We start from the raw sequence: 11,428 nt of genomic DNA, 5'->3' as shown, positions 1-11,428 counted from the left end.
AGCTTCTGCAGTTGTTGGATTGTCTAAAGTTTCCTCGTCATTTTTTGCCCCAAGTGCTTCTTGCTTTCTTTTCTCATTCATATCTCTATTTAATAATACACCTGGGATCTTCTCTGCAGTCCTGAATGAATATCTTCCTCCCTGCGCCCTATAAAAACATCACCTAATTTTATCATCTAATACTATACTGTTCTCAACACTCTCTTCCTCTCTGCTCCTTCTCCTTTACCCCTCGTGTGTGTGTGTGTGTGTGTGTGTGTGTGTGTGTGTGTGTGTGTGTGAATGCGCATATGGAGGGCAGAGATCAACCTTGGGTGTTAGCTCCTGTTCACATTGTTTTTTGAAGCAAGTCTCTTACTGGCCTAGAACTTGCAATGTAGGCTGCCTGGCCAGTGAGTTGGTGCAGGGTGGGTCTGTTCATCGCCTCTTCCCACCACCTGGACTGTAAGTGTGCAGCATGCATGCAGCACTGGAACCTGCTCTTTGTAGAGCTTCTGGAGGCTAACTCAGATCCTCATGCATTCCAGGCAAGTACTTTATCAACTCCGCTATTGGCCGGGCCCCACTCTCACTGTTGAAGGTTTCTCTGTCCTAGTTGTCTTTGAAGGAGCAGACATCGTGTTCTATTGAGTCTAAAACCTCAGGTAACGCCCTCATTTTAACACAGGTCAATAGAATGAATTCACTTGGGACTGTCCCAGGGTCACATAAAGAGTTTGTTTTGGTATAAGAGTAACAAAAACAGAGAAGCTGACAGTTAAGCTTTATAAGAAGGCTGTGCTGTGGATTGAACTATGCTTTCCTCAAAATCAAATGTGGAGTCAGACATGGGTCAGTATATCTGTCATTTTAGTACTAGAAATAGAGAGGCAGAAGGATCATATATTTGAGGATTCTAACTCCCCAAAGCAATCATAAACTGAGATAGAACATTTAGCAGGAAACTAATGTTAAGTTAAATTCTAACAAAAGGGACACAATCTTACATAACAGCTGTCTTATGAAAGGAGAGACATTTTAAGTTTCTTAAATTCTCTCACTCTCTTTCTCCCTCTCCCACTTTCTGAGTGTCTCTGTCATTTGTCAATTTTTCAATCTGTATTGTTTGGGGTTTTCTAAAAGAATAGAACTGATAGAATAAGAGAGGAAGAGAGAGAGAGAGAGAAAGAGAGAGAGAGAGAGAAAGAGAGAGAGAGAGAGAGAGAGTATCAGATTTATTAGAAAATTTTACAGGTTGTAGATTAGCTACTCCAACAATGGCTATCTACCAGAGGAAAGTCCAAGAATCCAGTAGCTGTTCAGTCCACATTCCTGGGTATCTCAGTATACACTAGAATCCTGAAGACAGAGACTCCAATTCTAATGAAGGAATGGATTTGCCCCCGGAATGAGGTAAAGCTTCTTTGTTTGTGTCTTTTGCATTGCTGTCAGCTGACGGTATTACCCAAATTAAAACTAAATCTTTCCACCTTAAAGATCCAGAGTAAAGGTGAGTCTTTGTACTTTAAATTATTTAATTAAGAAAAGTCTCTCACAGGTATGCCCAGTCACTTGGATTTCATTAAATTCCAGATGTAGTCCAGTTGACAACCAAGAAGAGCCATCACACTCTCCATCTTACCCTCCTTTTACAGGGAGAAAAGACCACGTGAGAAGGTGAAGGTGTCCAGTCATTAGCAAGCCAAGTAGTGACCCTCCACAGGAAGTGAATGTGCCAGTACCATGAAATCTTGGGCTCATAACTTCTCAGAACAATGAATGAAAGAGATCTGTGTATAACAGCACTGTGGTAATTCTATCACTGCCCAAACTGACTTAAATAGGTACTAATGAAAGAAGCCTATTAGATGTCATGGTAATTAATCTTGATTATCAACATTATTTGATTTGGAATCACTACGGGAATGATTGTGAAGGTGTGCTCATGTTGCACATGCATAAGTGTGTGTTTCTTTGTGTGTGTGTGTGTGTATCTGTGTGTGTAGGCTCATTTCCTGACCACTCAGACCCATATAATCACATAGAAATTATATTAATTACAACACTGCTTGGTCAATTGCTTAGGCATATTGTTAGTTAGCTGATATAACTTAAATTAACCCATTTCTCTTCATCTATGTACTATCAAGAAACTGTAGTTTACCGGTAAGGTTCTGGCCTGGCATCTTTTTCCTTCAGTAGCTACATGGTGTCTCCCTCTCTCTGCCTACTCTCTCTCTATATATATCTCTTCCAGCCTGGCTATATTCTGCCCTCTCATAGGACAAAACAGCTTTTTTTTATTAATCAAAAACCTATTCACAGCATAAAGAGGAAAATCCTACATCATCCACTCTAACTTTGGGGTTCACCTTTTCAAAGGTTGGTTTTCCAGACTTAATAAAATGAAGAAAGGAAGTTGACCATCGATATTTATCTCACTGGCTCCTGACTGGATACACTGAGAGCAGCTGCCTCCTGCTCTGCTGCTATAATGGCTTCCCGTGCATGGTGCACTGTATCATAGAACTATGGAACAAAATAAAATTTTACACTATTAAGTTGCTTTTGTTGGGTATTTTGTCATAGAAACAACAATAACAACAAAATTAGATAATATGAATGTCCAAGAAATACAGAGGTGAAATCTAAGAAACAATAAAAGTTGGATAGTTCTCATCAGAGATGGAGTCCTGTCCATCTGAATGGACTCCACTAGAAGGTTCTCAGTTGTTATAGAGTGATAGTGTAGTCACTGGTTGTTGAATACACAATAGAGAAAGGCTCGATTTTATTTACAGATAATTTCTACCTGTTTTATATTATTTAACAGTATTTTTATATGAAGAATTGAATCTTGGATGAATATTTGACAATAAAGGGCATAGAGCATCTCTAATTTGTTTTTGTTTTTTAAGAGTTGATGATATTTCCATTTTGCAATAATTAGTGCTGAGGACACTAATTCACATCAATATAAAATATAAAGCAACAGAAGTACAGAAAGAGCCTTTTCAGAAATTGTTGGAATAACTGTCTACTTTTAATATTCATTTAAAAAACCCAGTAAGATGACTTAGTGAGTCAAGGCTGCTAAGGTTGGTTTCAAACTCTGGGACCTACAAGGTGGAAAAAGAAATTGGGTTCCTTCAAATTGTCCTCTATCCTTCTCATAACACATGGAAGAAACAACCATGAAACAACACTGTATTGAGAGTTCACAGTAATCTGTATTTGAACCTGAGACCATCAGTATCAGGAGTCTAATATAAGACTGGCCAGTCAGACAAGCTTCTCTCCTCCTGTCTTAGCTATTTTTCTATTGCTGTGAAGACACATTATGACCAATGTAATTTATAAAGAAAGGCTTGTGATTGGGGGCTGGTTTACGGTTTCTGCGAATGAGTTTATGACCATCATGGTGAGGAACATTGTTTGAGCTGAGAGCTTACATCTGATGCACAAGTGGAGGGCAGAGAGGGGGGGAGGGGTAGAGAGAGAGATGGAGAGAGAGATTGGGTTTAGTATAGGTTCTTGTAACCCCAAAGGTCACCCCTGGAGACACATTTCCTTCAAGATCACACCCACTCCAAGGAGGCCACACCTCATAATTCCTCAAATCTACCAACTAAGGACCAAGAATTTAAATTTATGAACATAAGGGGTCATTCTCATTCAAACCACCAGGTCTTGGGAACCTACTCTCAGTGTGGTTAACTGTGGAGGGAGACTTGCTGCTCATTCTGTAGCTCTGAAGTCAAGCTCTTTGAAGACACTTGACACTGACCTTGAAATCATTCCCAATCTTTCTTAATGAAAGCTTCCCTAAATCCCACAAGGCCTTTGCCATCCTTCTAATAGGTACATTGTTTGAAAAGATCTAAAAATATAAAGTTCTTTTAAAAAAAGCTTTCTGAAAGAGCCATTAGGGAAATTGATGAAGCCTGTTTTCTCACTCCCTCCAAGGGCTCATTAAGGGAGGGGTCTGTATAGAGGAAAAGGGAGAGTGGATGAAGGCAGGGAGGGAGGCTATAATGGGAAGTTATGGTTCTAGCCAACCATGACCTTTCTTTCAGGAGGGATAGAGAGCTGAAATTTATTATTAATAAGAAGGAGTGACTTTCCCCACTGTCCAGGAAGTACCACACACATGTATATTTTTTTTCTCAATAGGCACAGACTCTTCATTTATTTTATTTTTTTTTTACTTCCTGACCCAGGAAACATACTTACACAGTCATATGTGTGCACAGACATTCATGCATGTGTGTATATACAAGCACTACATACATCTCCACTTAGGTTCTTTTACAGAGATCTCAAGGTGCATCTTTGACCAAGGTCCTAAGAAAACACTTTATCAGTGGATTTTATCTGATGGTGGGAAGCGAGATGCATAGTTCCAATGAGCCCCTCAGAAGGTTCTTGTATACAGATTTATCTACCATTTACCCAGTCTTAGGGTTTATATGAATTACATTAGAGATTCAAATCCCTTGTAGATGAAGACTGCCTGGAACATAGACCCTGTGTAAGTTAGCCCTCCATTCCCATTGTAAAGTAAAAAGCCCATGTTGGACCTAGAAAGATGCCTCAGTAAGCTGAACACTTGCTGTGAAACCAAGAGTATTTTAGTTCAAATCACCAATACCCACACAAAAGCTGAGCATGGATGTCCTAATGCCTGAAGGCCCAGCACCGGGAATGAATATAGGAAAAAGCTCACTGGACATTTAGTCTAGTCAAAATGCAAGGTTTGTGTTCAAAAGAGATTCTTTCTCAAAAAAAAGAAGTGGGGAGCCCACAAAGTGGCTCAGAGGGTAATAGCTATTGCTGTGATACATGCCTGACAGCCTGAGTTTGGTCTTGAGATCCTATGGTGACAGAATAGAACCAATTCTTGAATACTGTCCTTCAGCCATCACATGCATACCTTGGCATGTATCTCTCTCTCCCTCCCTCTCCTCTCTCTCTCTCTCTCTCTCTCTCTCTCTCTCTCTCTCTCTCTCTCTCTCTGTTCTGATTTCCTGCCAGGCTTTACTCTGCTAAGCCACTGGGTGAAACAGCTTNCTCTCTCTCTCTCTCATACACACACACACACACACACACACACACACACATATATACTCACACAGTTTTTGACTAATATGGAAAATATCCTCAATGTCTTCTAGCTGAGGTTCAATGTCCCCAGGGCATCAGATCGACCTGTGGAACAGAACAGAACCTCACTTGATGGATGGGTGTTCTGTTTTCTCTCCCCAGAGCTCCTCTTGTCTTTCATATCTGATCCATTCCAATGGAAAACTTACTGGGAAAAAAACCGGACAATGTGTATTGGAACCTCTTTAGACCTTGAGGTTCGGGGAATAGTGGGACACAGCCCCTGGCTTTAGGAGGAGGCTAGGAATCAGTGCTCGCTCCACTGTAGACCAGAAAGGTCTCCAGCCCTCTCTTAACTTTGCGAGTAGCTTCCGCTCTCGATCTATTAACTTGGAAAAATATTTATCTTTCCCATCCTACTTCAAAGGCTCCTGTGAAGTTCAAATCTGAACGTAGAAGTGGTTTCTTATATTCAGCTAAAATGGACTTAGCAGATGTTTTTCAGCATCTGCCGGTCTCTTATTCCTGCTTTAACTCTTCAGTCAACAGTTCCCTCTTAAATGACTGACTCTTTTCTACTGTGTATCTGTAGCAGATGCCAGGCTCTAAACGCAAACAATCAATCGCATTTATTCAGCATCACCAACCTTCATCAATTATGCTTGTATTCCACGTATAATCAAAAAGCCTAAATCAGCAAGTGCAAACAGCCACGCTCTTGCATGTGGTCATTGGGACTCGCAGCTGATCCTTACATGTGGTCAAGGGGACACACAGATATTCAAACATGTGGTCACTGGGACACGCAGCCGATCCTTACCTGTGGTCATGGGGACACAGAGCTGATCCTTGCATGTGGTCATTGGGACACGCAGCCGATCTTTACATATGGTCATGGGAACACAAAGACGAGCCTTGCAAGTGGTCATTGAGACACGCAGTCAGTATCTGACCTAAGACTGACCCTCTTCCTCTTTCACAAGACCTGTTTTTCAAGTCTACATGAGAGATTTTCCACACAGTCATTTGACAGTGTTATATTTATACATAAGTAAGTGGGCTTATTTTTTTAATCCCCAAAGCAGTAAAGCACTTGGTACTTTGTTTAAAAAACAAAGTGCAGGTCAAGGGCCAGCATTTCCAGTCTCAATTCAGCTTACGTTCTTTTTCATAACTCAAACAGACTTATCCTGTTTTGTTTTTTTTCTTTCTGGGAACCTCTTAAGCCTGTTTAAAGAGTTGGTGGCTTAAATTTTCTATGCTTTAATTTTCGGCTAATTTTGTTTGAGCCTTTTGATAATTCAGCTTGTTACATAAAATAGTCAATAAAAGTCTCAGCACATCTGGTTTGATTTGAATTTGTAGTATAGGGATTGGTTATATGTGCCAAAGGAAATGAAAACTGAATGAATTCTGGCTTTTAGGTTGGCAGGTAATAATCGTGTTAGAAATTAGAGTAGAAGGGAGGTGAGATGGGTCAGTGCTAGCTAAATAAACCTGGAGACTCAAATTCCATCCTCTGAACTGACATAAAAGAAAAAGCACCACCTCACCAAAGTTGTTTTTTTACATCCACACTTACACTGCAGTGTGTACTTTTACATGCACACACATACTTTCTCTCTCTCTCTCTCTCTCTCTCTCTCTCTCTCTCTCTCTCTCTCTCTTTCTCTCAATAAAATTAAATTTATAAAAGCACCATAGAAAAGACTGAGGATGAAGCTTGCCTAGTATGCAGGCTGCTGTTCAATTTTGATCCCCAGTATTTCATAAACTGAGTTTGTGAACACCTATGATCCCAGCACTTTAGATGTGGAAGGAGGAGGATAAGGAGTTAAATGTCATCCTTGGCCACATAGCAAATTTGAAATCAGCCTAACATGGGCCCTGGTCAACAAATTATCAAGTTTAAACATACCAATTAAAATTAAGTAATTTTTTTTTTTTTTGGTTTTTTGAGACGGGGTTTCTCTGTATCTTTGGTGCCCATCCCGGAACTAGCTCTTATAGACCAGGCTGGCCTTGAACTCCCAGAGATCTGCCTGCCTCTGCTTCCCGAGTGCTGGGATTAAAGGCATGTAAGAAGTCAATCCAATTGCATATTGTCTAAGAAACTTAATTTTGGGTTATAGATATTGTTATGGTCTTCGTCTTTTTATGAGACAAGCCATGCCCATGCCCAGTGACCCCTGCCCTCCTCCCGCTATCTTAGATTCTCACTGTCCCCTCTTGGAACACTCATTTCCTTTCTCCCACTTCCCCCTCCTCTGTCTCTCTCCTCTTAGTCTCTTCTCCTTCTTCCCCTACTCTCTCTCTCTCCTCTCTCTCTCTCTCTCTCTCTCTCTCTCTCTCTCTCTCTCTCTCTCTCTCCTCTAAGTAATAAATATCCAATTCTGATCCATACAATGTGTCTGCCCATGTATGTCCCAGCTGCTCACTTTCCCAGCCACTCACTGCTGGGAACTGCACCCTCTGGGGACTCAGTGTCCCTGGGACTGGGACCCGCTACCCGGCCACCGCTGCTCAGGACCAGGCACCTGGACCCGCTGCCAGCTGTTCAGAACCCACCAGCATCATAAAAGATATGACCTAGTCAGTAGATTGCTTAACTAGCATTCACAAAACCCTGAGTTCAATTCCTAGTGTTATACAAAGCAGACATTGTGGTGCACACCTATCTCAGCTCTCGGGAGGCAGAAGCAGAAGTATCAGAAGTTACATATCATTGTTGACTACACCATGAGTTCAAGGATAGTCTGAGATACATAAGACACTGTTGCAAAATTAAAAGAATAACTATTTTAAAAATTAAAAGAAATCAGAAGAGAGTCTAGTGGAGGGGTTGGGGACATTGTTGGAGTTCAGGGTAAGTGGCCAAGGCTCCCTTTAGGATAATACACAACAAATAACGTTTGTCTATTTATAATCAAGGATGATATTTGAAAAATGACTTTCAGAGCTGGATGACCATTTGATGGGTAAGAGTGTTTGTTCTGGAAGGTTAGGCAGCTGAGATTTTGAAAAACTGAGCCCAGCAGTGGGTGCTTGTATCTCTCCCACAGGGGGCAGAAGCAAGTACCTCCTGAGAGTTTACTGGCCAACAAGTCTAGCCAAGATCGTGAGCTTCCAGTTCAGTGAAAGTTGGAGAACCATAGAGAAAGGTGCCAGCTATCCCGCTCTGGCCTCTGTGTGTCTCCACATGGGCTATGCAACCATTTATTCACATGCATGTGTATATATATATATATATATATATATATATATATATATATATATATCACAAGTACCAAATACACAACTGCCAAAACATACATGAACACACACACACACACACACACACACCTCTTCTTTTTGGCACCCCAGGGAGACTCTTCAAGCATGAAAAAGAAGTTCAGGTAGGCCTTGTCTTTCTCCCTTGAAATGAGCTGGTTAGTGTAATGGCCTGCTAAAGAGCTGTGCCCTGTGAAGGCCATAGCAGTGTTCTCACTGTCCTTGTTCCTTGCAGCACTGTGTCTTGTGACTTGAAATATCAGAGCAGTGTTCCCTAACTGTCAACTTCTTACAGATTGCTTGGCTGCTTAGTTATGGGTTGTGTGCTCAGCTTCAGCAGGCCTAGGAGAGACTTTCAATGCTGTCCTAGCAAGATCCTGGTTAGGCCACAGAGGAGACTGCTAAAGTGTAGGAGGACCAGGAAAGCAGCAAGCACCAAGGACCACACTATCTGGCTGCTGAAGATGCTCATGCTTTGCTTTTCTCCATTATACCCAATTCTTTGCTAAAGACTGGAGCAACACTATCGATTAGATTTTTATTGTCCTTCAGTAGTGAGGTATATACTTTGCCTTTCCAGCCCCCCAAAGCAAGCATGCCTTCCTTCTTAGTCTGTAGTTTCTAATATCAAAAGGCCATAGCCGTTCTCTCAGGGATGACCAGAAACCTTGCTTTACAACATGATACAGTTAATAGATAGGCAACAGCTGGAGCTAAAACCCAATACCAGGGAGGCCACAGATTTCAAGTCCAATGTAAAAATCTAAAGGTAGAAGCAATGCCTTGCTGGAGAGAAAAGTTAGATAAAAAGGCAGTGAGATTAACATATGAAAGAAACCAAGAATAGAGTAAGATTTAAACCCTAGGCCCAGTAATAAGTTTAGAATGCCTGGTTACTGGGAATCCACTGCAGATGTAACAATCCAGTCAAGCTGAATTAATAATACCAGGTTTAATCTGAGCAAAGCACTCCTGGGTGACACTCAGGAGGATACAAGAGGTGTAACACATGGCAATATGGCTACCAGGTCTTAAGTAGCTTATAGGCGTGGTCTTGAACAGGCGCATGGAGGAACTGACTTTTGGTGGGCTTTCTCAGAGGCTGTTTGAAGAGGGTAGCTCCAGGGGAGGGGCCACCACTTAGTGCACTGAGGGTGGGGATTGAAGAGGGCACCTCCAGGGGTGATGCTGCTCAGGATGCTGAGGGAGGGATCTAAAATGGTGCTCTGAGCTGGAGATTCCAAACATCTCAAACTTTGGGGATATATATGGAGACTGGTAGGGCTTTCAGCTAAACACCCAGTGTAAGAAAATCCCTGGTGTCCAGGGCAGAACATGTTGGGGACTATGTAACTGACTCATAAAGGGACAGGATTCTCATGACCCAGAAGCAGTAAGGTTCACCAGCCCACTTCCACTCGGGAAGATATTTGTTACTACTCTATTTCTACCACAATTCTTTGTTCTGGAATATATGTACTCTCAGAGGGAACCTGCAGACTCTGATTCCCACCTTTAGTAATACAATATGGATTCGCTTCCAGTAAATGAGGGTGATTTCCATGTGGAGAGCTTCACTGTGGATTGAGGCTAATCCCTGTTGTTATAATATGTGGAGATGGGGACTTTTGTGGCAGTTGGGATTGGATTAAGTTACAAAGATGGATTAGTATTCTAGTGGTGATTCCAAGGACATGTTTGCACTGAAATTCGTTTTTGTTCTCTTTCCCCCTATCTTTTGATTTTCTCTCCCTCCATTTCCTGTCCCAAGCAGGCCCCAAGCTAAGGACATAAGGAAACACAAGTAGAAACTGGGTGGTTATCAATATCTCAATCCTGTGACACCATGAGCTTAGGTCTGAGTCTTCTATTATTTAGAACCACACACACACATACACACACACACACACCACACACACACACACACACACACACACACACACACACACAGTTGAATGCTAAAGCTAACCAGGACACCAAATAACTATTCTATATTAATTCTGTCTATAAAGTTTTCAGAAGTTCACATGGTTCTAAAGTATCAACTTAGTAAACGTTTCATGGTCCTCCTACTAGGTCACATAGTTGTGGTTCTGCAAAAGAAAGCCCCCAATTTCTGACTCCGAAGAGACACTAGAAAGATAAACCTAAAGACAAGGAAGGGAGATTTATAAATTACTGGCCATTCTCATGAATGTGGCCAGCAAAAATGAGGCCAAATTTAAACAATCATCTGAAAACTAAGAAGATATGGCATGTATGACATGTTTGGTGGCTCCTTGGATTTTCTGGGAAAGTTGGCCTTATAGATTCACAGAGTCATTGATATCTTCCCATATACTTCAAGTTAGCTTTAGATTACTTAAAATATGTCATGTGATCTAAATAAGTATTAGCTAGTCCTACTGCTTTAGGAATAAGGACAATAAATATTAGTACGTGCTGAGTACTCATGTAAACCTTATTTTTGAAATAGATTTTTATCTACCTTTGGTGGAATCCGGATAGTACAATAAGGGGCACAAACATTAAAAGCATGGTTTTCCTTTCTAAAATGTCATGGTTAGTAAGAAAGTGATTAGTGAGCTATTGCCTCACCAAGGGCAGGAGTTCTGTACTCCATCCCTGAGGTTTAGTGCCACACAAAATGTTAATCCACAATAAATGGTGGTTTGTGAATTGAATTAATAATGAATAAATTAATGACCAAGGTCATCTTCAAGAAATACTTAGTGACAAGATGCCTTTTCTGCTAGGTGATTTGAGGTCATGTCAAGCTAACAATCAATATTAATCCTGATCAATCGTTTCCAATTAGTTCTTGAACTGTAACATGAATCTTGTTTTTTAACACTCCTGTTGAAATAGCAGCGGCAGGGCTGTATCCCCGGCGCCCGGCCGCCCGCATGGCTAGCTTATGCCCCGAAATAATTACACGGAAACTGTATTCTTTCAAACACTGCCTGGCCCGGCTAGTTCCAGCTTCTTATTGGCTAGCTCTTACATATTGTTCTAACCCATTTCTAATATTCTGTGTAGCCCACGAGCTGGCTTACCAGGGAGGATCTTAACCTGC

The sequence above is a fragment of the Alexandromys fortis genome, unplaced genomic scaffold, assembly GCF_014885135.2.
Source record: "Alexandromys fortis isolate MF-2015 unplaced genomic scaffold, M_Fortis_MF-2015_v1.1 scaffold_278, whole genome shotgun sequence".
Taxonomy (NCBI): domain Eukaryota; kingdom Metazoa; phylum Chordata; class Mammalia; order Rodentia; family Cricetidae; genus Alexandromys; species Alexandromys fortis.
The sequence above is the reverse complement of the archived record's forward strand: the minus strand, read 5'-3'. Positions refer to the sequence as shown.